Source organism: Triturus cristatus, chromosome 6 (genome assembly GCF_964204655.1).
Source record: "Triturus cristatus chromosome 6, aTriCri1.1, whole genome shotgun sequence".
Taxonomy (NCBI): Eukaryota; Metazoa; Chordata; class Amphibia; order Caudata; family Salamandridae; genus Triturus; species Triturus cristatus.
The window spans coordinates 1,749,802,969-1,749,829,125 of NC_140589.1; the positions used below are offsets into that span (position 1 = coordinate 1,749,802,969).

Below are 26,157 nucleotides of genomic sequence, written 5' to 3' on the forward strand. Positions count from 1 at the left end.
AACACCAGTTACGTTAACAAGGACACATTTATTTTTTGGTCGGCATGGGAAGATTAAGTGATTTGCCCAGAATAACAGGATGTTGAGCCGACACCAAGGCTCGAACCTGGTTCCCCAGCTCCAAAGTCCGCAGCTGTCGCCGAGAGGTCACATCCTCTCCCCACATTTACAGAATGATGGCACTCTCCTCCCCTGTCCTTAGTGCCGGCGCAGAAATATGCAGCCGTGTGCCACAGACACACCTTTGGATTATAGTGCTAGGGTATTTCCATGAGTCTACCATAGGTTTTGTAAAATACCATGCTTGGACTAACTTGAAACCTTTTCCCCCTTTGTATGTGTGCTGTACAGTGCAGCACGCATACAAAGACAGAAACGAAAGGAGAAATTAAAGCATTTCTCTTTCATAGCGCCTATGTGAAATGGGCACTATGTTCTCATGCTAAACCCATAGGATTTAGCAGCAGGAACTTTGGGTGGTTGCATGGGAATGCACATTCACCACCCATGGTACGCCCCCTTGGCACTACTTTCGAGTGTTTTTCAGCGCTAACAAGTTTAGCGCTGGAAAGTAAATTAGTAAGAAAAGATTTTGCGTTGATCACGCCGTTAAATGTTAATGAATAGACCCCCCAATCTCTTTCAATTATAGGTCTTATTTGGTAAATTTTTCGTGGATCACAAATAGTTATTTTGTATTTGATTGGTCCATCAGTGGACTCACACACTTTATTATAACAATATATAATATTTTTTTTTGTTGTTGTATTTTTCCTTTTATGAAATACAGGTCTACGTGTCCTAGATTTTAGTGGTCCTGACCCTAAAATGAGGACTTGCTATCCATACCACACTCAAAATAGGATACATTGAGAGCTATGGGTCTGCAATCTGACCAATTGCATAGATTATGCCCATTTGATTGCAGTATGCTTTGAATGCAGGAGAATCATTTTGCCATAAAGGTGCTTTTTCTATTTAAATAAAATAATGGTAAAATAAGTTGTATTGTAATGGAAATTTAGAGTTGTGTCCTTGTAAAAACGAACAGCATTATCATGTAATGGTTTTGTTATTATGGTATTTGGCTGTGACCAAGTAATGCATTTCTACAGTTTTTTTCCTCTATATATATTAATAAAACTCTTTAAGCTTTTTAACGCTCTGTTCTGGTTCCCGTGAATTTCTCATTGTAATTTCTATTTTTTTTGTTGTTGCAGATTTTCTCTAAAAAGTACAGAGCATACGAGGTAATGTATTAACACAGTACTTGTTTACCGTACTCATTTATATAGCGCTTAAACCCATCAGACAACCAAGCGCCTGCTGCTCCCGGAGGGCTAAAAGGCCTGAAACCAGTTCATTAAAACCGAGGCATATTCAAGACTTCTGGAAAGGAATGCAGATGTGAACTTGGACAGGAGGAGAGCCCCCTCCCCCTTCTTGAACCTTGAGGGTCTTTCAGCCCCTGGGTGATGTGTTCTTGTGTGGAAAGATTAGTTAACTGCCCTCGCTGCAGAATTCTGTAGTACAGAAAAGCTTTGCAAAGTCCCTCAGTTCGCTAGCGCTGGGACTCAGTTCGCTAGCGCTGGGACGCCTCAGGGTAGCCATCGCGCTTTATAAAAACTCTTTTCATTTCATTTCATTGTTCAACTAATGTGGCATAATCATAGTCTAACTTCGAGCCATTCATAGGCCTGGCTACTTTTCCTCTGTTTGTTGTAAAACATCAGCTAGGTAACTCCTAGCGCAGAAGACTAAATTACAGGTTTCTACTTCATGCCTTAGGCCGAATGCAATGAAGTTATTGTGTACACTGCACACAGGAACGGCAGACCGGGCTTTAAATCCAGAAAAATTTAGTTTTTTTGTGCTGAAGTATTTCTCATAATACATACTAAAAACATGACACTCCTTTGTATGCTATTATTTTTAATAACGACATTCCTGGAATATTTATGCTCAATAACATTCTATCACGAAGACTTCCAACAAATTATCCTTGATTCTTTTCTACTTTACAAGAGGATAAGTAACAAACTGGACCAATGTGCCTCTTAAACCATTTCGACAACTCTTACAGGGCCCTTGGGGTTCTGCGGCTGCAGCGCTTTTCCTTTCCATGGTCGTAATTACACCGGCGATATCACAAGCAGCTGTGGAACTCGGGGAGCGCATGCGCGTTGAAGCACCGAGGGGCTCAGCGTGGAGGCGTGCAGTCCTGCCCGAGAAAAGGCATTACTTGAACGAGAGGTCACTGTTGCAAAGAAGAAAGGTACGTAGGCTGAGTGATGTAGAATAGGATAGTAGATTTATTCATCAAGTTACTTCCTTGTTGGTTGGTTACAGGAAACAAGATCGATACATATTAGGCCCCACCAGGAGAAGCCTCCTTGCTGCTCAGCCCATCCATTCCAACTAAATCTCTCTCCAACTCAAACACTCCAAACATTCCAATGACATCACCGATGGCTGAGTAGCAAGGCAGAGGACATCAATAGGGAGAATGCACTAATCAAGTAATAAATCACAACACATCCCCCCTCTATAATTATTATACAATATTGTATGCAAGATGAAATATGCACAACAAGATGTCCAACAATCTCCTAAAAATCACATGCCCAACCCCAACTAGAAAAGATAGGGAAAAGACAAGAAAAGCGTTCCATTTTATAAACCAGTGACTACACACTCACGTTAACTCACACTAGTGTAATAGACAACCCACACACACAAAATAATGGTAAACCAGAGAAGCTTAGCAAAAAGGAGTCTTCTCACATGCAGACCCACAACACACAGACCAAGCACATCACACGAGGCAACCACCACTCACAGGATACCATCAAAACAAGTAAGTCAGAGAAGCTACACAAGAAGGAATCTTCTCATGTGCGTACCCGTAACGCACAGTCCAACACCTCACACGAGTTAACAACCATTCAGAGGGTATCACCAAAACAGGTAAGTCAGAGAAGCTTCATAAGAAGGAGTCTTCACATGTGCGCACCCGTAACGCACAGTCCAACACCTCTCACGAGGTAACAACCATTCAGAGGGTATCACCAAAACAGGTAAGTCAGAGAAGCTTCATAAGAAGGAGTCCTCTCATGTGCGCACCCTTAACGCACAGTCCAAGCACCTCACACAAGGCAAAACTTACTCAAAGGCGTACACTAACATGACCAGGGACACTCCCTCTATTCCATACAGATTCAAAACAAGAACACAACACTCTCACACCCCCTCACATAGGAAAAAGCATAGTAGGAAAGCAGAACAATGGAGCAACATGTGACAGAAAAACAAGAACATGCAAAATATCGAGCATGTGCTCCCAAGAACAACCATACCAAAGTAATTACTCACCGCCCTAGAAAACAAGAACTCGGGCACTCACCACCCCACAACCTCGCACATCCCTATGAATCATAACTGGGGCACAACCTCAACAAAAACCTCCCTACCAACAAATCTCAACACACCACCACACATTTTTTTTAGCAATGAAAATGGACCAAATTTGAAGTGTGTTGCTCCGGTGAGCGATCTCTCACACGAGGTCCTCACCATACCGACTCTTTGACAATGAGCTGCATGTTGCTGTCTCCACCCGATGCGCTGGTGCACAAAGTTCAATGCCAAAGATTTCTCCAAAAGGACACAGCGACGTCACCGGAAATGTCCATACGCTTGATCAGCGTTGTTAATGTACATCCAATGAGCCATAAATGCTACCCGTCTTGTACTTTCTCGCGCCACACTTGCTGCATTGTAAATAGCTGAGAAAATGAGATAACGATGTTGGCATCGTAAGGACTGTTCAACAGTTTGGAAATAGCAGCCGCAGCCAAACACAAGATGGCTGCACGTAATGTACGCCATGCCGGATGGCTTACGGCACGTTTATGCTGAAAAGCGACTCTCAGCAGCCCAGAGCCTCGCAGAAACCATAAAATCACAGAGGCTTCCCCGAACGAACTGCAGGACTCCATCATGCAGGTAAGAGTGCACGCGACAGTGGCAACACGCACATGATTTCAAATTTTAAAAGTAGAAAAGAAACTGCCAATTGTGTAGGGGTAGAGAAGTCAGTATATGTATACAATAAAAAGTCTCACCACAATAAAAGTTCACGCCAGCAGCAGGTATGTCGGCTCTCTATTCCAAATTTCACCTGCAACACAAGGAAAGTGCGGGGAAACGATCGTGCAGACTGCCCAGACCACAAATGGGCTCAAACAGGCTCCATTATAATTAAACATTCCCCACTGGGAGATGTATCCAAGGCTCCAAACTTCAATCATGGTGCTTACCTCAACATGCAGGCAGTTGACAGCTAGCCGCCCACAGTGCCCCCTTGGTGTTCGATCAAAATTAACGAAGCGTTAGAAAAGTTGTACAATGCTCAAGTCCCAGGCCAACACTCAAAATTATCCTAAGATGCCCAGGTTGTATGCTGTCCATGTAGCAGGAAATATATATCCAGGTCACAAATGCTCTCCCACTGTAGGTTACAGCACGTTACAGCAGGCCAATACAGGGACAATGCAGCAGGAACTGGCACCTTGAGTTGTGGGCGACTGATGACCGGGTCACTGGTGGGGCTTGGGTGGGGGTGCCAGTTTGCTTGAGATCCGTAGCTTTCACTCATAAAATAAATTTTTATACCTTAATGTCTTTAGTTCCTTTGGTCTTGCTTACTCCATGCGTAAGGTTCTTCCAGATCGTCGCCAGTGTTGCAAAGAAGAAAGGTACGTAGGCTGAGTGATGTAGAATAGGATAGTAGATTTATTCATCAAGTTACTTCCTTGTTGGTTGGTTACAGAAAACAAGATAGATACATATTAGGCCCCACCAGGAGCAGCCTCCTTGCTGCTCAGCCCATCCATTCCAACTGAATCTCTCTCCAACTCAAACACTCCAAACATTCCAATGACATCACCGATGGGTGAGCAGCAAGGCAGAGGACATCAATAGGGAGGATGCAATAATCAAGTAATAAATCACAACAGTCACTCTATGCAAGGAGCAGCTCTTGGAAAACAAGGACAAATGTTTCTAGGAAGGGATGAGAGACTTCCGCACTGCTACACACAACATAAACAGGAAACACACTATATGCTACTAATGTACTGCATTACAAGCCAATATGGGTTCTCAAAGTTCTTCAGGCCCCTGTTCTGACTCATGGAGACCTGTATCACACAGCTGGAGCACTTTTCTTCACATCGGTTTACACCGCGGAAGATTGTCAACTTCTAAAATGGTGGACATGCGCTGCTACATTTGTCCTCACTTTCTCTTCAACCCCTCATGCTTACGTACAGTGACATTCACCCCACTATCTTTGAAGTACGTCTTTCAACCTTGCACACTATAGTGTTGTGTGAATGCGCAATGAAGGAACCCTTTTGGCTCCTGATGGACTCCATACAACTGTGACATAAGTGTTAGAGTGTAGCGAAGTGAATGCAGGCTTAGAATGTTGCGTTCATGGTTACACGCAGACAAATACAGACATGTAATACCAAGCTTTGTGTGTGGCATAGTCATTGGCAAGTACCCAGGCTGGGTAGGACGGTGCAACTGGCGACTAGATAGGGGATAAGTGACCTGAAGATCGACAGTGCTCTGCCAGAGAGTTTGCTATGGTCGAGTTGCTTGTGCGCGCCACGTGTGTACCTCAGTCAAAGTGCAGAATCGACGGTTGGCGTATGTGGACTCAAACCGTCACTCCGGCCAGTGTGAAGCAATTGAAGACAACGAAAGCTTCACTGAGTAGTCTACACATCATTGGCCAAGAACCTGCTGGTAAGGCTGTAAAGAGAGGTAGCGAGTTACTACGCAACCTAAAGCTCTACGTTATTCTGAGTGATAACATTAATTGGAGGATACAACCAGGTTTTGAAAGAGCAGCAAATAGCGACAGCAAATTGCAAGATAATGCTGTGATCAGAAGTTCTGCGAAGCAGAGAACAACCCCGTGTAGGACAGTAAAAAGAGATGCCTAGAAGCAAAGCACATAGGATACAAGAAACGGTCATCAGCTTACCAGAAAGGTGAAGGGTTCCAATGAGACCAAGAGGGAGAATAAGATCTTACAGACTGTCCAAGATGACTCAAAAGCCATCAAAGCACCCAGTCTTAGAGATGGCATGAATGAAACAGGTCCTAGCTGACAGAAGAAAGTGTCATCCAATTACATAAATGGTTATAATGCCTCCACCTTCCTGAAACCACCACCACCATTTGATACCGCCAAAAATATTGGTGACATATAGACTGGTTGGATAGAGACATTTGATGATTTCATTGATGTGCTTGAAGAAACAGATAACAAGAAGATTATCAAATATCTTAGAATCTTGCTGGTGAAGGTGTAGAAGAAGTCATGAAGAAAATGCTGTGAGCTGACGAAATTACATACCATCAAATCAAAGAAGCCTGTAAGATTTCACTGAGTCACTTTCCCAACGCTGATGCGTCAAAACCCTGCGCCTGCTTGAAGCAGGCGTAAGGCTTGACACACCATGTTAGGTATGGGGTAGGTTGGAACAGTGCACATAAATGTGAGCAAAGCTTCAAGAAAATCAAACAAACTCTTGAAAACACTACTGAATTGGAATACTTTGATCCAAGGCTTCATACGGAGGTTGCTGTTGACCCTAGCCCAGTTCGGGGTAGGCGCAATTCTTGCACAGCACAGTGGACATCCAAATTCTCAAAGAGACATTGTGGCAAATGCAAGCAAAGGTTTATTCCAAACTGAACATGCGTATTCACAACCTAAGAAAGAGACTTTAGAAGTGGTGTAGGCTTGTGAGCATTTCCACATATTCTGATATGGAAAGCCTTTCACGCATATGATGGATCATTAAGCATGGTTGACCATCTGTGGCATTTCAAAGGCCAAGATGCCTCCTCACATTGAACGTTGAGGTCTACGATTACAAGACACGATTACACTTCTCAAGAGTGTCTCTACAGTGCCATGGTACCCCTTGCAATACGGCTGAAGCGTGCATAAACTTCATTGCGAAATCAAACATACCAGCTGGCATTTTGTTGGAACAAATTGTCACTGCCACGAGTCAAGAAAGTGACATGTTAAAACTAAAAGACATTATAACACATACATTCTGGAACTAGCACACTCGACCTCTTGCCAGTGACAGTGAATGCCAAAAGTTTAGAAATGTCAAAGATTAACTGTCCATTACTCAAGAAGGCATTATCTTGAGAAGTTTGAGAATTGTTATTCCGGAGAGTCTGCGACAACAGATAATTGAAGTGGCCCATGAAGGACATTGTGCAATTGTTGCCACAAAACAAGCTATCCAAGACCGAGTCTGGTTTCCTCATCTTAATAAGGGAGTTGGAAGAGGATTGAAGGCCTGTCATCTATGCAAGTGCCTTTAATTGAAAACCACTCAACAACCCTTAAACATGTCAGAGTTGCCGAAGCATGTATGGGAAAGAATTGCCTTTGACATTTTAGGTCCTCTTGACAATGGACCTCACCTGATGGTGATTGTTGATGAATACTCCTGTTTTCCATTAATAGAAGATCTCTCATCTGTCACTCAAGTAAGAGTCATCAAGAGATTAGACGGCATCTTTGCGACATGGGGTGTTCCTGCAATTTAAAAATCTGACAATGGCCCGCCTTTCAACAGTCGAGTATTAAGAGACTTTTCTCAGTCATCTTAATGTGAAGCATCAGAAGAGTACACCTCTTTGGCCATAGGCTAAGGGCCTTGTTGAACTTTTCATGAGTACTCTTAACCCCTTCGATGCGTGTGACGGAGCGGTTCCGTCATACGCGTCGGTCGCACTGTGCGCATGACGGAACCGCTCCGTCACGGCCCCGCCCGCGCAACGAACCTTCAGCACGGCGCGATAATCCGCGCCGCACTGAAGGGGTTAAGAAAGCTGTTCAACGTGCTGTATTGGAAAAGCTCAACCGTAAGATTGTTTTGAATCCTACTCACCGAGCTTACCGTCACCGTTCAACACTCGACCACATGAGAAAGCCCTGCAACCTTGATGTTCGGGTGAGTCATGATGACCCCGTTACCTCAATGGACTAACAGAAGATCAAGTACTGAGGAAAAACCCATACAAAAGACTTGAATCGTAAAATGAAAATGAAGGCCTATGAAGACAAGAGCTGACATGCAAAAGACATTATTTTCACTAGAGAAGATCTAGTGCTTGTTTGTTAGTCTAGAAAAAGAAAAGCTGATGCTCCCTTTGACACTGAGCCATATGGAGGTGCACTTCACTAGGGACTTATAAGTAAATTAAATATGCCAATTGTGGATAAGTCAATGTTACCATGTCTTGAGTACAGGGCATATGCACTTTGGCACTGGCTAGCAGTGGTAAAGTGCCCAGAATCCTAGCTCCAACAAAAACGATATCAGCAAAAAGGGGCGGGGAAGGCAAAACGTTTGAGGGTGACCCTGCAGAAAAGGCCATTTCCAATACAACACTTCACCAGTTTAAAGCCAAGGTAGACTAATCCATCCCTTGATGGACTTCCCTGCTTTGGGCGATAGAACATGGACAATGGTCTACTATTGCAGGGGAACTTGCCAGTTCTACGTCTCACTGAACCCAGTTGGATTGCTCTAACTATACTCGCAGGGCCACTGAAATGATCCATGGGTAACCTATCTCCTCATATGTAGACCCCATCTGTGCAGCATCTAATCTTACTTTCCTCACAGATGCAGCCAAGTAGTCAGACCGTACCACCATGGCCAACAGTGTGATGTGGCCTTTTCCACACCTTGGGGTCTGACTTCTGTCCCCAACCCAGGTAAAACTCTGATGGCAAGGACAGCAACCAACAGAGGCCACTGGCAGTTGTCAGTTTCAAGAGTCAGGCCCCAGGCCATCCAGGGCTCTCTGATGTCTGTGGTTTCTCAAAGTGGGGGGCAGCAGCCCCAGGTGCCTCGCACTCTTTTTCCACTTAACCTACCACCAATTAAGGGGCATTTTCCTGAGACTGGTCACTCAGCCCAGGGTCTGAACACTGAGGCTGACCAGACAGGGATGTACTCTTTCTCACCCTGTCCTCCACTGGGGTCCCATACCTTCTGCTTGGGAATGGTACCCCCAGAAAAGGTAGCTGTTAGGGGGCCTGTGTCGGCCGACCCTCCCAGTTCCCCTGACACAGGGGGCAACTCATTCCCCAGAATGCAGTCTATGGGTATCTGTGTGTGCCGTTGCTCATAAGCATGGGTGCTGCATAAAAGTGTGTTAATAGATGCAGCCATGTGTGCAAGTACGTACCCTGTTTCGAGTGGGCAGCGTCATAATTGAAAGTGCTGCTGATATCCATTAGGTGCTTCTGGCTTGTGTGCTATTCACTTTCCAAGTGCGAATAAAGTGGATTTTGTGTTCTTGGTATTTTTGTAGTCAGTAACACTTTTCAGAGTGAGGGTGCTGCCATCAATGTTAGATCACTGAATTCAAAGGGAATGTGAAAATTCTAACTATCTCACAAACAACAAGTGTAGCAAATGTATTCATCAGAAGAGTGGCATGGGTGCAATAAATAGTGGGTGTTGAATTTTGGAACACACTGTTGCAAATATTTTGATTAAAGTATAGCGTGGTCATTTAGACAGCATACGTTCATTGAAGTGCTGATTAAATGTGCATAGACATACAGTTTCACTGATGAAACTATATAGTGCACAAATGATAAAGTGTGGACATCGGTTTCAGTGAATATTTCTAATTTATGCATCAGTAACTAAAGTGTTTTGATTTGTTTGATCCTATTGAGATCTTTATTTCATCCCACTTCAGATTTACCAAAATATGCTTCATTTGTGCATTCCCATCTGCTAATATATTCTATTTGTAGATTTTTAAATTGTAATGTGTGTTAGAAAGAAATTATATCCTAAAGTCTTTCCTTTTGCACTCCCTGTACTCCAGGAAGATTGTCACATAGTTCAGTTTACAAAATCCTCTCACTCTGCAGTGAGAGAGAGAGCAGTAAACACGAGTCCCCACTTTAAAAGAATAAGCAGCAATTTGTCAGAAAACATAACCTGCCATTTGACATCTGTCTTTGAATCACATCAAATGTGATAACATAAACAAAAAAAAATGTAAGGCATATGTATTGCTCATTCACCTTCTGAACTCCAGCATCCTGCAGCACCCCCAGCAGCCTTACTTCCAGCGCCTATGGTCAGAAACAACTTTTGTGGGTAAGGTGGTCTTAAGTCACAAACTCATTCTTTCTGAACGGTTTCTCTATTTAATAATACATGAGCATTATTTTCTTATTTTCTGGGAACATTGCAACTTGGAGCCAAAGGTAGAAAATACTTTCACCGATATTACCTCGTAGGACAGTTCACCGGCTTTTTATTTCTGAGCTCTCAGAGGGATTGTAGATAGAAATTGTCTGGAAAAAAGATTAGTGCAAGTCTGTACAGAGGCTTCCTGGTGTGTTTATCCTCAGCCCACTGACATCATCCGTAGCGCCTGCTAATAGGGCAGCTTACGTCGGGCTGTGCTAATCTGGAATGTAGTGAATTTATAAATACATGTAAAGACATCTGCTCCTCTCAACTAGCTGTAGGGTTATCTAAGGCCGCATCTTGTTGTTGGAGTGTAAAATGTATATAAACAAGATAGAAATTAGGGCGTTATTGGTCCTATGCATTACGCAAGTTACTAAGGCTTCTTTTAAATGCATACCTATGATACATTCATCGGTGCTGGGTGAATAGAGTCACCAGTGGGTCATAGGATAATTAATTGGAGTAATTGGAGTAACAGCTTGCCCCATATAGTCCTTCATAAGGACTTCAGCTAATTATAAGTGTTTACCCATTTTAAAAGTATTTACAATGAAATGAAGTAACACAGCGCGGGGCTGCAAGCCATTTGGCTGCTCCGCGCTGCGTTTCTTCCAAAGCAAAGGGCTGCGTCATATTTAAAACAATATGACGTATCCCTGAGCTTTCTCCTGCGCTGGTGCACAATCGCCTACCTTGCACCAACGCAGGTACCCTTGCACCATGATGCACGGCGTGCCTGTGCTGCGGGGATGATTGTTTTTGTGCAGGAAGGGACAATCTAAATCAGGATCCATAGGTGTTGTGTGGGAACACCCACAGTAACACCAATGGAACGGCCCTTTCATGCAAAGTGCTGCGTGAAAATGGGGCCATATTTACAAGGACACGAAAAGCCACATAGTGTGGCTTTACGTGTCCTTGTAAATATGGAGCACTACACTGCACCGCCGATGTGTCAAACAAAGTGATGCACCGGCGCCGCAGGGGCTTGTAAATATGCATCTCAGTTTACTGATCTCAGAAGAGTGGGTTGACCTTGCCAGGGCTCAAATGTGCAACCTTTGTCTCCATATTTCAGTGGTCGATGTTCAGCTCACTGAGCCACCATGCCTGGCATTTGCCACCATAAGGGATGGCGCAGACCTTGGGTCTCTCTGCCCAGTGTCCAGTTGCCCTTTAGAATATGGCACAGAGAGAAGGAAGAATCTCTATTGCCTTTGTGGGCGCTATTCAGTCATTGATTCAGTGCCCCTCTTGGGCCCTTAACTACTATGCACTATATTGGACAAGTGGTTAGATGCCTCTTTTTTTCAGAGGAGGCTAGTGTATGGATATCAACGGGCAACGAGGGAGGCGTTAGAGTGGCCAACCAGCAGAGGACCTCCACAGCTACGGTTTACACAGACTATGCATACCGTTTGGCTCGCCAGCATCAAGGAGTGGAGGATTACAGCAATACAGCATCTCAACGCCGCCTTTTCTCAGTAGCCACCAGAGCACAACAGATGGGCTTCCTATTCCCTCTGTAAGACGCCTGTAGGGGGCCCCTCAAGGGACTATTGAGGGAAACAGTCTATGTTTACCAGTTTTTTCAATTGCTTGTGAGAAGTGAGCAGACGATGGATGGGGCTAGCGGACTGCCAAAGAGCCTACACAGAGATGTTTTAAGGCATGGGCAAAGTGTTCTCTGGCCCAAGGCCCCAGCTTTTCAGGGGGCCCTGATAGAGCCATCCCTGTTCTGCAGAGAGTCCTACCCTGATGACCTTGAATAATTCTTAAACATATTGTTTTAAATACCCGTTTCCTTTCATTTATTTTTAATGTGGGTGATGTGTTAGAGCCTGTTACAGACATTTTGCAGAGAAATGTTGTGTTTATGTTTCATACAACATCCACAAATAAGTTCTTTTAGACAAAAACAGGGCCTCAAAAATGAGAAATGGGGCTGTGTCTCAGAGACTATTTTCAGTAATATTAGTGAACTGATGTGAATATTAGAATTTGGACCAGTGTGCCTGTGCACTGTCAGTGACCTGGCCAAAGAGTGCATAGAAGAGCTGAAAGTGGATTAAAGCTTTTCCGAACAGGGCCCCTCAAAATAAATTTGGCCCAGGCACTCCAAAATCCTTAAGATGTCCATGGACCTACAGCAGGAAGGGGTGTTGACCCCATCGGCGTTGCTTTATCATGGCACCCCAGCTGGGGGCCTTAACTAGGTGAAATGTTGTAATAGCTGGTGGGCAGCGATAGAGTGGGTGTACCATTAAGGAGTTGCTCGATGCAGCCCTGCATGACCCTACCACACTTTTTGGAACCATTCTTGATTGTCCAGTTGCAGATGAGCCACATGGGCACCAACCTAAAAATAAAGACGGTGGAGGTTCACCAATGCCCTCCCCTAGGACGTCAATTCAATTCATTTGAATAATGGTCATTGGAGCAAACAGAGGCCTTGTCCTTCACTAAGGACCAGTCCTCTGTTTATTTAATGACCTAATTAATACACTTGGCTAGAGTCCACCAAAACTCCAGGGCGCGATCAGAGTGGCAGGCTTCCTGTTACCAATGTTGTTAACAATTAGCCACTGAGCTTCCAGGGGTGAACATTAGGGGCAGCCGTGCTCCTCTGAGGGGCTGCAGGCTAGGCCACCAGTCCTTTATACCCTAGCGGGGGCAGGCTTGAAGTCTAGCATCCCTCTAAATAGCACAGTCTTATTGAAAGGAGAAAGGAAAGAGTGAGGTTTGTATGTGGTAGGGCCCTGGCAGGAGGCCCCACTGTTAGTAATCTGCCTAGGACCTAACCCGGAATGGAAAGTGATTGGGAGGCCAAAGGGCCCTTACTAGAGGCTTTGCATATGGTGAGGCCCAATAACAGGGAGCCACTATCAGACCTGGTGGAGGGTGGCTGACATCTGAAGGCAGTATTAACCGGTGGCATTCTGAAGGTTTTGAAGCTTCCCCAGGGATTACCTGAAGGTGGACTGTGCAGCACATTTTAGATTCTTTGAATGGTAGGTCAACAGTGTTATGTGAGTGAGGGGCAAGAAGAGGGAAAAGCAGAAGGGTTAGCCAAGACCAGAGTAATTCTCATTGGAGAAGGAGGGGCAAGCCTTCAGAAGGGAGAGAGCAGGGGTGCTAGAGGTAGTGAGGGACAAGGGAAGGAGGAAGAGGCAAGTCACCTCAAGCAGAGGAGTTATCAGGTTGGAGTATGGGGAAATGGAGTAAGGGATGGGCACATTGAGGTAGCATGGGTAAGGGGAGAGGGAAGGGAGAAGCAATACAGGCCAATGTAGGGGGGAGGGTGCAAGAGGGGTTAAACGAGTGGGAGGAGCAGCTACAGGAGTTGGTGTTCCAGTAGAGACGAGAAAGGGTGTCGCAGGACCAGAAGAGAGTGAGAGACGAAGGGATGAGTGGAGAGGAAGGTAGACGAAGTGGGATGAGAAGATGGCCCGACTAGCGCAGAGGCCACATGGAAGGAATTAAAATGGCCTGAGGGAACCGCAGGCAGAGCAGGCAGCTTTAAGTATAATGCGACAGACTCTGTATAGCAATGAAAAGGATGCAGAGGTAAGGATTCTGAAAGAGGTAAGCAGGACGCAAAAAAGGTTTTCACAAAACAGTGTCAGTTAGGGAAAAAGAGATGTTCGGAGTTTAATTGAGGTAGCACCCAACCTGGTTGCATCTTAAGAAGGAGGTGGAAGTAATCTCAGAGTATGTTTGACAGGAATTAAGAGAGAGAGTGTTGGGACTGTAATACCCTAATAAAAGGGCAGGTGAAATGTGCATTAGAAAATGTAGATATATAATCAGTGTCAATATTAGTTTTTTTAATTATTAAGAGTAACATAGTATGCAATATTTTCATCTCATACAGTACAAAGATAATTCATATAATCCTTTTCGTTAGATCCTATTCTGGCACAGTCCATAATTTCAGTCCACCCTTATTACAAATATCAGTTGTTTTCTCCAATGCTATCAAAAGTTATTTTATTTCTGCCTTAAATTACTTGCAGCTATTGTCCCCAGGCTTTCCCCTCTTGCATGAGAATTCCAGGTCTCTTGAAATATGTTTTCCACCACCTTATCAGCTCTTTTAATTCTTTAGTCCTGGATGGTGAGTCGCGGCTTGTCCATGCACTTTTTTTCAGTGAGTTTTCTCATCACTGAGGAAACAACATTAGGGGCCGATTACGATCCTGGAAAAACCCGGTACAAACCGTGGGTCGGAGCTTTTTCTCCGTCCGACTCGTACCGGGTTGTAAAACTTTACAAACATGCAATTACGATTCGTACGGAAACACCATTCCCGTACGAATCGGAAAAAAGACCAACCGACAGAAAAATACATACAAATGTGATCCGGGACACTGCGGACGTGACGTCCGGACGGAGTTAGGCATGTTTTTACGTCCCAGCAATTACGATTCGCACCGACTGCAGTCCGGATGGGAAAATTTTTACGGCACCTAAAAAGTGCCGGAAAAGCTAAGTACGCAGCGATGCGAGCTGATTAGGGGGCCCGGTACGCGCCGTACCCCCCCCCCCCACCCCCCGTATGTACGGAGCGTACCCCCCAGCCCCCCGTATGTACGGAGCGTACCCCCGTACCCCCCCACCCCCGTATGTACGGAGCATACCCCCGTACCCCCTCACCCCCCGTATGTACGGAGCGTACCCCCCAGCCCCCCGTATGTACGGAGCGTACCCCCATACCCCCCAGCCCCCCGTATGTACGGAGCGTACCCCCACCCCTGTATGTACGGTGCGGACCCCCAGCGCGTAGCGCTGGGGGTCCGCACCGTACATATGACGGTGGGGGTATGCTCCGTACATACGGGGGGCTGGGGGGTACGGGGGTACGCTCCGTACATACGGGGGGCTGGGGGGTATGGGGGTACGCTCCGTACATACAGGGGGCTGGGGGGTACGCTCCGTACATACAGGGGGCTGGGGGTACGGCGTGACCATCCGCGGGGGGGCTGGGGGTACGGCGCGAACATACGGGGGCGGGGGGGGGGTTACGGCGCGTACCAGGCACTTGTTTGGACATCCCCATGGTTGCTATGGGAGTTCGCTCCGGACGGTCTTTTTTCCATACAGTTGTACAATCGGACGGATGGGACGGATCGTAATTGCGCATTGGGACTTCAGTTTTCCCATTTGTACGTAAAAATGTCCGGGGACGTGTCGGAGACTTTTCCCGACCCGAGGACGTGTAGGGGAATTTTCCCAATGCGATTTGTATGGACTTTTTCCCATACGAATCGTACTTGGCAGTTTGTACGGCGCTTTTACCATTTGTACGGAAAAAAGTCCAGATTCAATTCGGTTGGGGAAATTTTTTCCAGGATCCTAATCGGCACCATAGTATATTGTCCTCATGGCTCCACTTTTCCTTGTAAGAGGCATGGAGCCCAGTTAATGCAGTTTTCTTTCCTGTATCTGCTTTTCACCCCATTACAAAACTTAGATAACTGTGCACATGCAGCCATAGCCCCTTGCAACCAGTGGCATTCCACCAAAAGATGCTCCCACAAGCCATTTATTGGGCATCAGAGGCATTTTAGATCAGTCTGTGGGAACCAGCCTTGTATTTTGGCTAGGGTGTAGTATAACCTAAATATGGTAAAGTAAGATATGGTGTGAAACCTCTCGTTAACTTTCGTGTTGTCTCTCAAACCTAAATAAGCGCCTCCTTAGATAATGTTACCCCTACATCTTGCCATTTACCCTGAATCTCTCTTGATGGCTCTCCTCTCTGCATCAACAATTTATATCTCACAGAGATTGTCTTTACTATTGATTAAGCCGGATTCTTATCTATCTTACCATCACCAAGTATGCTCTCAGGTCGCCAGGATCTTTCTATCTGCTAAATAGTGTAAAGGGAAGAAAATCCAATTTTATCACAAAATCAAATCAAAACCAATTTGAAACTCCAAAGGATCACTGACTCCGAATTACCAAATTTAGGGGTTTATTACAAAGCCAAAAATAATTGCACATACAAGTACATAATCACGAGGTTAAGAACATAAATGGGCACTAATACAAAGAATATCCTACGCAGGAGTCTCATCCGACTCAGAATAAGAAGAATAGTTAGCTCCAGAAGCATTAGGCAACCAATAACTGCTCCAATCTCTATGTTAGAAGTCATCAACCTAAAAGAAAAATCGATATATGTATATCCCTACTCTCTCTCTAAGATGACATCCCAACTTAACATTTTCCCCAGGCAAGAGAGAAAAAGGTGTCAGTAGTGAATGCTTCCCTCGAAGTACTCACTTTGCATAGGTAAGTAGCCAAATCTACAGAGCTCGTTCTAAGATGCTCCTTCTAGCTCCTCACCTAATCCTCAACTGTTCAACTCACTGGGCACTGTCCCTAATTCAAAATCCCCAAATCGTAGAACACGCCATCCGTCACACCTCTTTAGCCAGGTCTTCCTCCTGTACTTTTCCACTGAAACTCGTACTTCATCCAAAGTCGGTTAGCTTGACCTTGGGTCCCAGGCACCTTCGCCGCTGAAAGTATCATCTCTGCATTCCAGTATACTCCCATGTTGGCTTCTCCTACCATCCTAACTCCTAAAACAAAGGGTTAGTCTTCCTAACGAGCTAGGTGTCCTTGCACCTGCAACAGAAACATGGGAACAAGAAACTTTCCACTCTCTGAGCTCCGCTGACTTTCTCAAAACCCAGAGCCTTTCCAAGGGAAACAATTCTCGGCCTCCAATATTCAGCTAACATAAGAACGAATAGGCCTTTCTTTTAAACGTATATGCGATCAGGCCTTTACACATTTTAAACACACATTTCTAGAACCATACCATAAGCATTGATTTCATTACGCTTCACACATGAATAAGCATTTCTACTCATGCAGACTTTAATATGGTGCACGTTTAAACCTAATGCATCACATTATACGTGAACTAATTCATTATGCGCCATCTAAAATACATTTCTGATTAAACACTACATTTAACTTCATAAATGACATGATTACATTTCTATTCGCACTATTATATGCTAATTTAGTACTACATTTCTATACCCACACGTTAATGTTTTACACTCTAAAGATATGGTTGCGGACTACCTGTGATTATAATTCACCCCTAAAAGTTCAGAATAACATGGCGCTCTATCACTACGTACATCTTTAATCCCTCCTTTGTGACAGATTAAACCGTATTTGTCTCTATTCCCTCTAAGGCAGCACCCTGAACTGGAAATAGTCAATGAATGTGACCTTACTTGGTAAATTAAACTTGTCTTGTTTCTGTGCCAATGATTTCGTTTCGGCTCCTTACATTCATTCTCCTACATGCATCCCATGATCTTGCTAGATCTTGCAACCATCTCAAATTTCCAGATTAGTTAACTCATGCCAATGAGGAATGCTCAGTGATTTAGTGATGCTCCTTAGAAATTGGTGAATGATTATGTAAAAAATCGGTATATGATTATGTAAAATGTTGTATCTGATTTTTGGGAAAACCTTTGGCTATCTACATTTAAATAAATATTCATTGAGTCCCTCTTGTCCCACGATTGCCTCAAATATACTGCTCACATGGTATTTGAATCTAACTATAAGTCATATTAAATACTCCATGGAAAAGCCTATGTAATTGTGAAAATGTAGGTTGTTAGTTGACAGGGGTGTGAGCCCTGGTCAAGCGACAGCCACAATCCCTTGCTGGTTGAGCCACAAAAAAGTCACTAAATTAGCCTGTGCTTAACCCTGGGTAGCTTGGTACAAAAAGCAGCGAGGCTTAACTTAGACACAATAGGTAAAGTATTTATGCAACTCACAAACAGTAATAAAGTGAAAAAACAGTACAAGAAAAATCCCAAATCCATTTAGACAAATAGAGCAAATTTTAATAAATTATTTAACCCCAAAACGACATAAATCCATTTAGTAGAACCAGAGTTATGAATACTGAAATCTAGCACCGAAAAGATCAAAGCACCAGAATCAGAGTGGATCTGAAGGTCCTGTTTTTATAACTTGGCTTCTCGTAGAAGGCAGGAGAAGCTTCTAGAAAGGTTCTTTGAAGTGCATGGCATTTCCTGACTCCCCTGTCCTGGCTCCAAGCTGGCTGCAGTGACAATACAGGTTTGTTAAGCCTTTTATATGGAGACAGGACACAGTCTATTCAGATGTATGGGGCTGTGTTCAGCTCCACTCCCGCAAGCAACCAGAGGGCTGAGCACAGGTTAGGGTTGACTTTTGACTTTACCCTGAGTAGAACTGTGGTTGCTGCTTGAGAAGGGCTTCACCCCCCCCCCCACCCCCACACTTCCATCCAGTAACCCAGTTTCTTGCAGCAGGCTTGGAAGGTAGCAAAGTTTGGATCACAACCTTGATGCCATGTCCCGGAAAGAGCAGTTTCAAACCTGCATAAATTTCCGCTGATGACATACCATGCCACAATTGACCGTTGTATTGATATGTTTTGGAGACTAAGTTTAGAATCACATGTACAGCCCATTAATCCAGCGCTTTAGATCATATAAGATAGGAGTAGAATCTAGCCATTTCTCTACTGATGCATCACAACATTTGGAGTGAGGTGAACAGGAATTCAGTTTTATTTGGTCTAAACTTGAGATGATGAGAAGACGTCAAATATTGAATCTTGTTACGAGTCATCTCAGCGAAAGTCATATCGGCAGGCAAAGAGACCTAAGATATTGCTACGTGCTGCTAGCATATCTGTGATAAGAGATGTCAAAGCATCTGTTGATGTAACCAAAGTATTCAAGATTAAGACTAAAATGTGGCATAACTAAGACTGATTCCTGTGGAACTCCATGTGTTACAGGAGCGGGATTGCAGAAGGGGCATTTAGATTTGATTTGTGGTGACTTTGAATTTAACCCCTTGAGTGCTCATGACGAGCTGGACTCGTCATGGCACACAGTGCGTGTGTGCTCATGACGAGTCCAGCTCATCATGACATCCAGCACCGGAAATTCCTCTAGTGCGGGTACCAGAGGGATTCCCTTTTCTCCACTAAAGCCTCGGGCGCTGGGGAAGAGCTTCCCCAGCTCCCGAGGGCCCCCCCCAGTTTCTCTGAAATGACGATCGGCGCGCACGTCGCGCTGATGTCATTTCAGTGAAACCGAAACTGAAATGAGGCAAGAGGGTGGTAGGAAATTTGTGTCAGCCTAGTGATGCCACAACTTTCCCACACAAAACTGTGTGAAAAATGTGATTTTTTTCAGCTAAAATTGAGGTTTGCAGGGGATTCTGAGTAAGTAAACGTTGGGGGATCCACGCAAGCCATACCTCTCTGGCATCCTCCGGGTGTCTTGTTTTTAGAAATGTGTGGGATTGGTAGGTTTCCCTAGGTGGCCACCGAGCACCGGGCCAAAAACCCAGGGTACCCCCTTGCAAAACCAGGTCGATTTGAGATAGGCAATTTTGATGTCGCCTCACTACGTTTTTGGCCCTTGCCTGTCGTGGGTACTTGGGCCTCCCACACGAGTGAGGCACCATTTTTATCGGGAGACCCGGGGAAACGCTGGGTGGTAGGAAATTTGTGTCAGCCGGGTGATGCCACAACTTTCCCACACAAAAATGTGTGAAAAAAGTGCATTTTCAGCTAAAATTGAGGTTTGCAGGAGATTCTGGGTAAGGAAACGTTGGGGGATCCACGCAAGCCATACCTCCCTGGAATCCCCTGGCTGTCTAGTTTTCAGAAATGTGGGTTTGGTAGGTTTCCCTAGGTGCCGGCAGAGCTAGGGCTCAAAAACTACAGCTAGGCACTTTGCCAAAGAAGGGTCATTTTTTACTGAGAAATTGAGGGGTGTCCACGTTGCGATTTGCGCCGTTTCCTGTCGCGGGCACTAGGCCGACCCACACAAGTGAGGTACCATTTTTCTCGGAAGACTTTGGGGAACTCGGGGTGGGTGGAAATTTGTGGATCCACGTGGATTCCAGAACTTTCCACCACAGAAATGTGGGCAAAATGCTGTTTTTTAGACAATTTTATAGGTTTGCAAGGGATTCTGGGTAACAGAACCTGGTGGGAAGCAGTCAAGTCACCCATCCTGGATTCCCTGGGTGTCTAGGTATCAAAAATGTATAGGTTTACTAGGTTTCCCTAGGTGCTGGGAGAGCTATGGTTAAAAAAATACAGTTAGGCACTTTGCCAAAAAAGGGTCATTTTTCACTGCGAAATTGAGGTGTGTCCACGTTGCGTTTTGCGCTGTTTCCTGTCGCGGGCACTAGGCTGACCCACACAAGTGAGGTACCATTTTTCTCGAAAGACTTTGGGGAACTCGGGGTGGGTGGAAATTTGTGGATCCACACGGATTCCAGAAATGTGGGCAAAATGCAGTTTTTTAGACAATTTTATAGGTTTGCAAGGGATTCTGGGTAACAGAACCTGGTGGGAGGCAGTCAAGTCAACCATCCTGGATTCCCTTGGGTGTCTAGTTTTCAAAAATGTATAGGTTTACTAGGTTTCCCTAGGGGCTGGCAGAGCTATGGCTCAAAAAATACAGTTAGGCACTTTGCCAAAAAAGGGTCATTTTTCACTGCGAAATTGAGGTGTGTCCACGTTGCGTTTTGCGCCGTTTCCTGTCGCGAGCACTAGGCTGACCCACACAAGTGAGGTACCATTTTTCTTGGAAGACTTTGGGGAATGCGGGGTGGGTGGAAATTTGTGGATCCACGCAGATTCCAGAACCTTCTACCACTGAAATGTGGGGAAAATGTGTTTTTTTGACAATTGTTTAGGTTAGCAAGGGATTCTGGGTAACAGAACCTGGTGGGAGGCAGTCAAGTCACCCCATCCTAGATTCCTCTGGGTGTCTAGTTTTCAAAAATCTATAGGTTTACTAGGTTTCCCTAGGTGCTGGCAGAGCTATGGTTTTAAAAAATACAGTTAGGCACTTTGCCAAAAAAGGGTCATTTTTCACTGCGAAATTGAGGTGTGTCCACGTTGCGTTTTGCGCCGTTTCCTGTCGCGAGCACTAGGCTGACCCACACAAGTGAGGTACCATTTTTCTTGGAAGACTTTGGGGAATGCGGGGTGGGTGGAAATTTGTGGATCCACGCAGATTCCAGAACTTTCCACCACAAAAATGTGGGGAAAATGTGTTTGTTTGGAAAAAGTTTAGGTTTGAAAGGGATTCTGGGTAACAGAACCTGGTAGGAGGCAGTCAAGTAACCCCATCCTGGATTCCCCTGGGTGTCTACTTTTCAAAAATGTATAGGTTTGCTAGGTCTCCCTAGGTGCTGGCAGAGCTAGGGTCCAAAAATTACAGCTATGTACTTTGCAAAATAAGGGTAATTTTTCACTCCGAAATTGAGGTGTGTCCACGTTGCCATTTGCGCCGTTTCCTGTCGCGGGCACTATGTCGACCAACACAAGTGAGGTACCATTTTTCTCGGAAGACTTTGGGAAATGTGGGGTGTGTGGAAATTTGTGGATCCACACAGATTCCAGAACTTTCCACCACAGAAATGTGGGGGGAAATATTTTTTTTTTTTAAAAATGTTAGGTTTGCGAGGAATTCTGGGTAACAGAACCTGGTGGGAGGCAGTCAAGTTACCCCATCCTGGATTCCCCTGGGCGTTTAAAAATGTATAGGTTTGCTAGGTTTCCCTAGGTGCCGGCAGAGCTAGGGTTAAAAAACTACAGCTAGGTACTTTGCAAAAAAAGGGTAATTTTTCATTGTGAAAATGTGGTGTGTTCACATTGAGTTTTGAGCCATTTCCTGTCGTGGGCACTATGCGTACCCACACAAGTGAGGTACCATTTTTATCGGGCGACTTAGGGTAATTCAGATTTGCAAAGCAACTGTTATTACCTATTGACTTTTGATCAATTTCAGCCTTCCAAATGAAAGACATTGTGCAAAAAAGAAGTCATATTGAAAAATGACCGATAATTCTCAAGATAGTATGAGTATTCCCAATTTCGAAAATGTGCAAATATCTACTGTTTCTAAACTCTATAATTTGTTCCCATTTCAGAAATACATAGGTGTTTTTCATACCGATTTTTCCATGTATACATTTTCCCACAATAATTGCTATATACCCGGTACATAATAAAAAGCCATTGCAAATTGCTGCTCAGTTTTTGACTCTGGGTTTGTCGGGTTTTAGTTGAACCTACCAGTCCTATATATCCCCACAACCAGAAAGGTCCAGCGGATGTAACGGTATATTGCTTTCAAAGAGCTGTCATAATTTGAAGAAGTTACAGGTGAAAACGTTGACACAAAAGGCTGTTTTTTTCCACTAATTTTCAATTTTTCCTATATTTAACTGTTAGTTTCTATAAAGAAACCTTTACGGATCTACACAAATGACCCCTTGCTGAATTCAGAATTTTGTCTAATTTTCTAAAATGTATAGCTTTCCAGGATCCATTATTGCTTTCATACCCATTTCTACTATTAACTGGAAAGAGGTTGAAAGCACAAAAAATAGCAGAAATAGGCTATGTCCCAGAAAAATGCCCAAACTGTGTCAAAAATATTAGTTTTCTGACAAAAGTCTTTCATTCCCTAAAAGCTGGGACAATGGTGATGGTGATTTCAGCCCCACAAACCCTTTTTTGATACCATTTGCAGGGAAAAACCCAGACGCTTTAATTTTCAGACCTTTTTTCCTATTTTTCCCCCCAAAAACAAAATTTAGCTGTATTGTGGCTAATTTCTGGAAGCCCTCCTGGGGAATCCAAAAACCCTGGGTACCTTTAGAATCCCCCATGATGTTGGAAGAAAAGGACGCAAATTTGGCATGGATACCTTATGTGGTCAAAAGGTTACAGGGGCCTAAGCACGCATTACCCCAAATAGCCCAAAAAAGGCATAGCACAGGGGGAAAAAAAGGCCAAGCAGCAAAGGGGTTAAACCAGTCCAGAACCTTACCTTCAACTGGCAAAAGACGCACATAATTTGACCAGAATCAGCAAATATGAATACCCATTGTCCCGAATGTACAAGGTATAATTGCTAATGTGCAGTATAGCAGTTTCAGTGTCAAATTATTTCAATTGTTTATTCACTAGCTTACCAAAATCGTAATCAGAAAGGGTATACCTGTGACACATTATGTAGATCACTCCGGTCACCAGCTTTTTTTTTTTTAGAAGTGGCACTTGACACACTTTGGCACAATTGAGGGTGAAAGACGCTAAAAGGTTTAACAAGTGAGGCATGAGGTTAGTACGCATCTTTTTAGATAGGCTGGAATATTCCATGTGACATAATTAGAGGGTTTGAGTTTAGAGATTGTGCTACAGAGTTCCACCTGGGAGATATCTTTTAAAACAGATCAGTTGTTTGCAGATTTTTCTGTGCAGGACAAGCTAGGAAGAACTGAAATGTTGTAGCAGGAATGCTTCAAGGGCTTTGATCTTATTTTTTAAAAGTAACTAAGTTCTTCACATTTCTTCAGTATAGTAATGGATGGCAAAAGATTACTGCCAAATTTTTAAGTCTGAAGAGCTTTGTGGGGCCATTTTTAGCAGATTCAATTTGGATTTTTGAAAAACACATTTATATCAGTGTTGAAAGTGTTTTAGATTTAACTTAAAGGATTTAAGCACCAGCGTACTTTCTTAATAAATAATGTTGTCTTAATTATTCGAGTTGTTTGTTGTACCAAGCCGGAGACAACTTCCATTTAATCCTTTGTTCTTAATCGTTTTAATGACCTCAATCCTAGCATGAATGAAATTATTTGTAGTGTTGTTTACATCATTTACATCATTGAATCACTCAAAACCAAGAAAGTTTTGTTTTTGCCAATATGCAAGATCATGCTGAATGATTTAACTAAGGTCGTGAAACCACTTTGCCTGTCTCTTAGGTTGGCCAACTGTGGTAATTTTAGTGAAGTTCAAAGAGAAGGGCATTTGATGGAGATCAGACCAATCCAATACATTGGGCCAGAAAAGCAGTGCCTTTGTACTCTGAATCCACTGGAAGCAATGTACTCTTGAGCCATGACAAGCATCCACCACCAGTTCTCCATAGTAAAATATGTTGGTTAATAGAGAATATTAGGAAATGGGAATGCAATAAGAGAGAAACCAAAGATATTAGATTTCATCCTCTGACTCATCACTCTGCTGGGCACTGACATCTGCAGGTCTGCATGGCTATCCAAAGGCGCATTGATATCTCTAGTAATATGCTGTTTGTAGCATGGCAGACTAATCTAGAGTTTGAAAGTAAAAAAGTAGGGAGATACCCCTATGATTTACACAGCGACTGGGTTTTCCAGTAAACTAGAAAGACTCAAAATCCCTGTAATGTAGTATCTAAAAGGACAGATCCCTCTCTCAGCACAAGGGCTAGTATTCTTTCTTGTTGCAATATCAATTCCCCTATCATTATCTATATCTAAAACAAATTATAATTCACCACAATTTCCAGTATCACAGTACAGCTAACAGTTTCTCAAAAAACTCTTCTAACAGGTTGCCTGTGTATGAGAATAGATGAATTTATTTTAAAAAATTCATTAAGTATTGTGCATGTGTCATTACTCACATTCCTCCCTTTCTGGGTTACAATCTAATTGTATGTATATAAAAACTTTAAAAAACAATTTTAAAAAACAGTCGATGCAGCGTTTCGGTGTTAGTTCTATATTTTCTTCATCAGGACGGAAACTTTTTATAAAATCTAAACATAAAGAACATAAGTTAAGCAACCTAGCATGTACTGTGTAACTCAGCAGTCATTAAATACTGGAACCTCGATTTTGCGCCTCTATTTCTTAATTTATGAAGTTCTTTTATACATAAAGCAACTTAATACACAAGTCTATTAGCAAACATCATAATTAATCATAGGCAGGGAACTAAATCCCTAAAACACATTTCTAACAGGCTATATATACTCTACTCTTTGCTTTTGAGGCATTGATTTACTAATTCCCTACACTAGGGATAATACCTTAGCTTCGTAAAAATAATTTTTGCAAGATTAACACAATCTTCATATCCTATGACCATGTTCGAGCTAATTTGAGTTTATTATTCTCCAACATTAAACATACCTTTTTGTTTAGGTGGATTATATTTAATCAATTACATAATCATTGGAGGTTAAGTGTTTCACCACCGTTGCTGCTTCATTAATGGGGCCTTTACATGGGAGAGAAAAAGAACATTTAGCCTCTTCCCTTTGTATTCCAAACGAAATGTTTGTATTAAAAAATAAATTTGTATACATACTCTAAACTTAAGTTATATGTCTTCTTGTGTGTTTAGAGAATCTTAGAGGGATTTTTGGATGCACCTCATATAATATAAGTCCTTTTCTTGTACCCGTTAGAGCCACCGTCATGTGTTTTAGGGTGCGGAGGGAGATTTAAAAACTCTCTTTATAAGAGCGCTTCCTAAAACAAGGAGACATTTTTGAGTCAACATTGCTTGTTCAACCAACTATTTAATTTTAGCTCAGCAGTTTCATGCTATAGCTTGCTTACCCTTTCATATAAGATGGCTGCATATACATTCCATGCTTTTGCGATGCGTTTTAATAATTGCGCAGGTTTTATCTCTTTCTCTATTCTGGTCGTAAACAGTGATTCTCTATCATAGTATTTTGCTCTTTTGTTAGCTTGCCTAATCAGTTTGTTGTTTTTTTGGCAACTCGGGTGGTTGCTGTTGTAATGAAGCATGGTATTACAATCCGTGGGCTTCATATAAAGTTCTACTGACAGCATGCCAGCATTATGTTTAATCTTGATATCTAAAAAAATCACAGCTCTCTTTATTAATATTGGAGATAAATTTCAAATTTATATCTCCAAGATTGAAAGA

The 26,157-nt window shown here is 43.4% G+C and overlaps 1 long non-coding RNA gene across 1 annotated transcript in view; it reads left to right on the forward strand.

The window, feature by feature from the left end:
• The first annotated feature begins 1,223 nt into the window (after positions 1-1,223).
• Positions 1,224-26,157, forward strand: part of LOC146821921 (uncharacterized) — a 52,502-nt gene continuing 27,568 nt past the window's right edge. The window contains exon 1 of the long non-coding RNA XR_014962786.1: positions 1,224-1,250. This is a non-coding gene — a long non-coding RNA (uncharacterized LOC146821921). The remainder of the gene's footprint in view (positions 1,251-26,157) is intronic.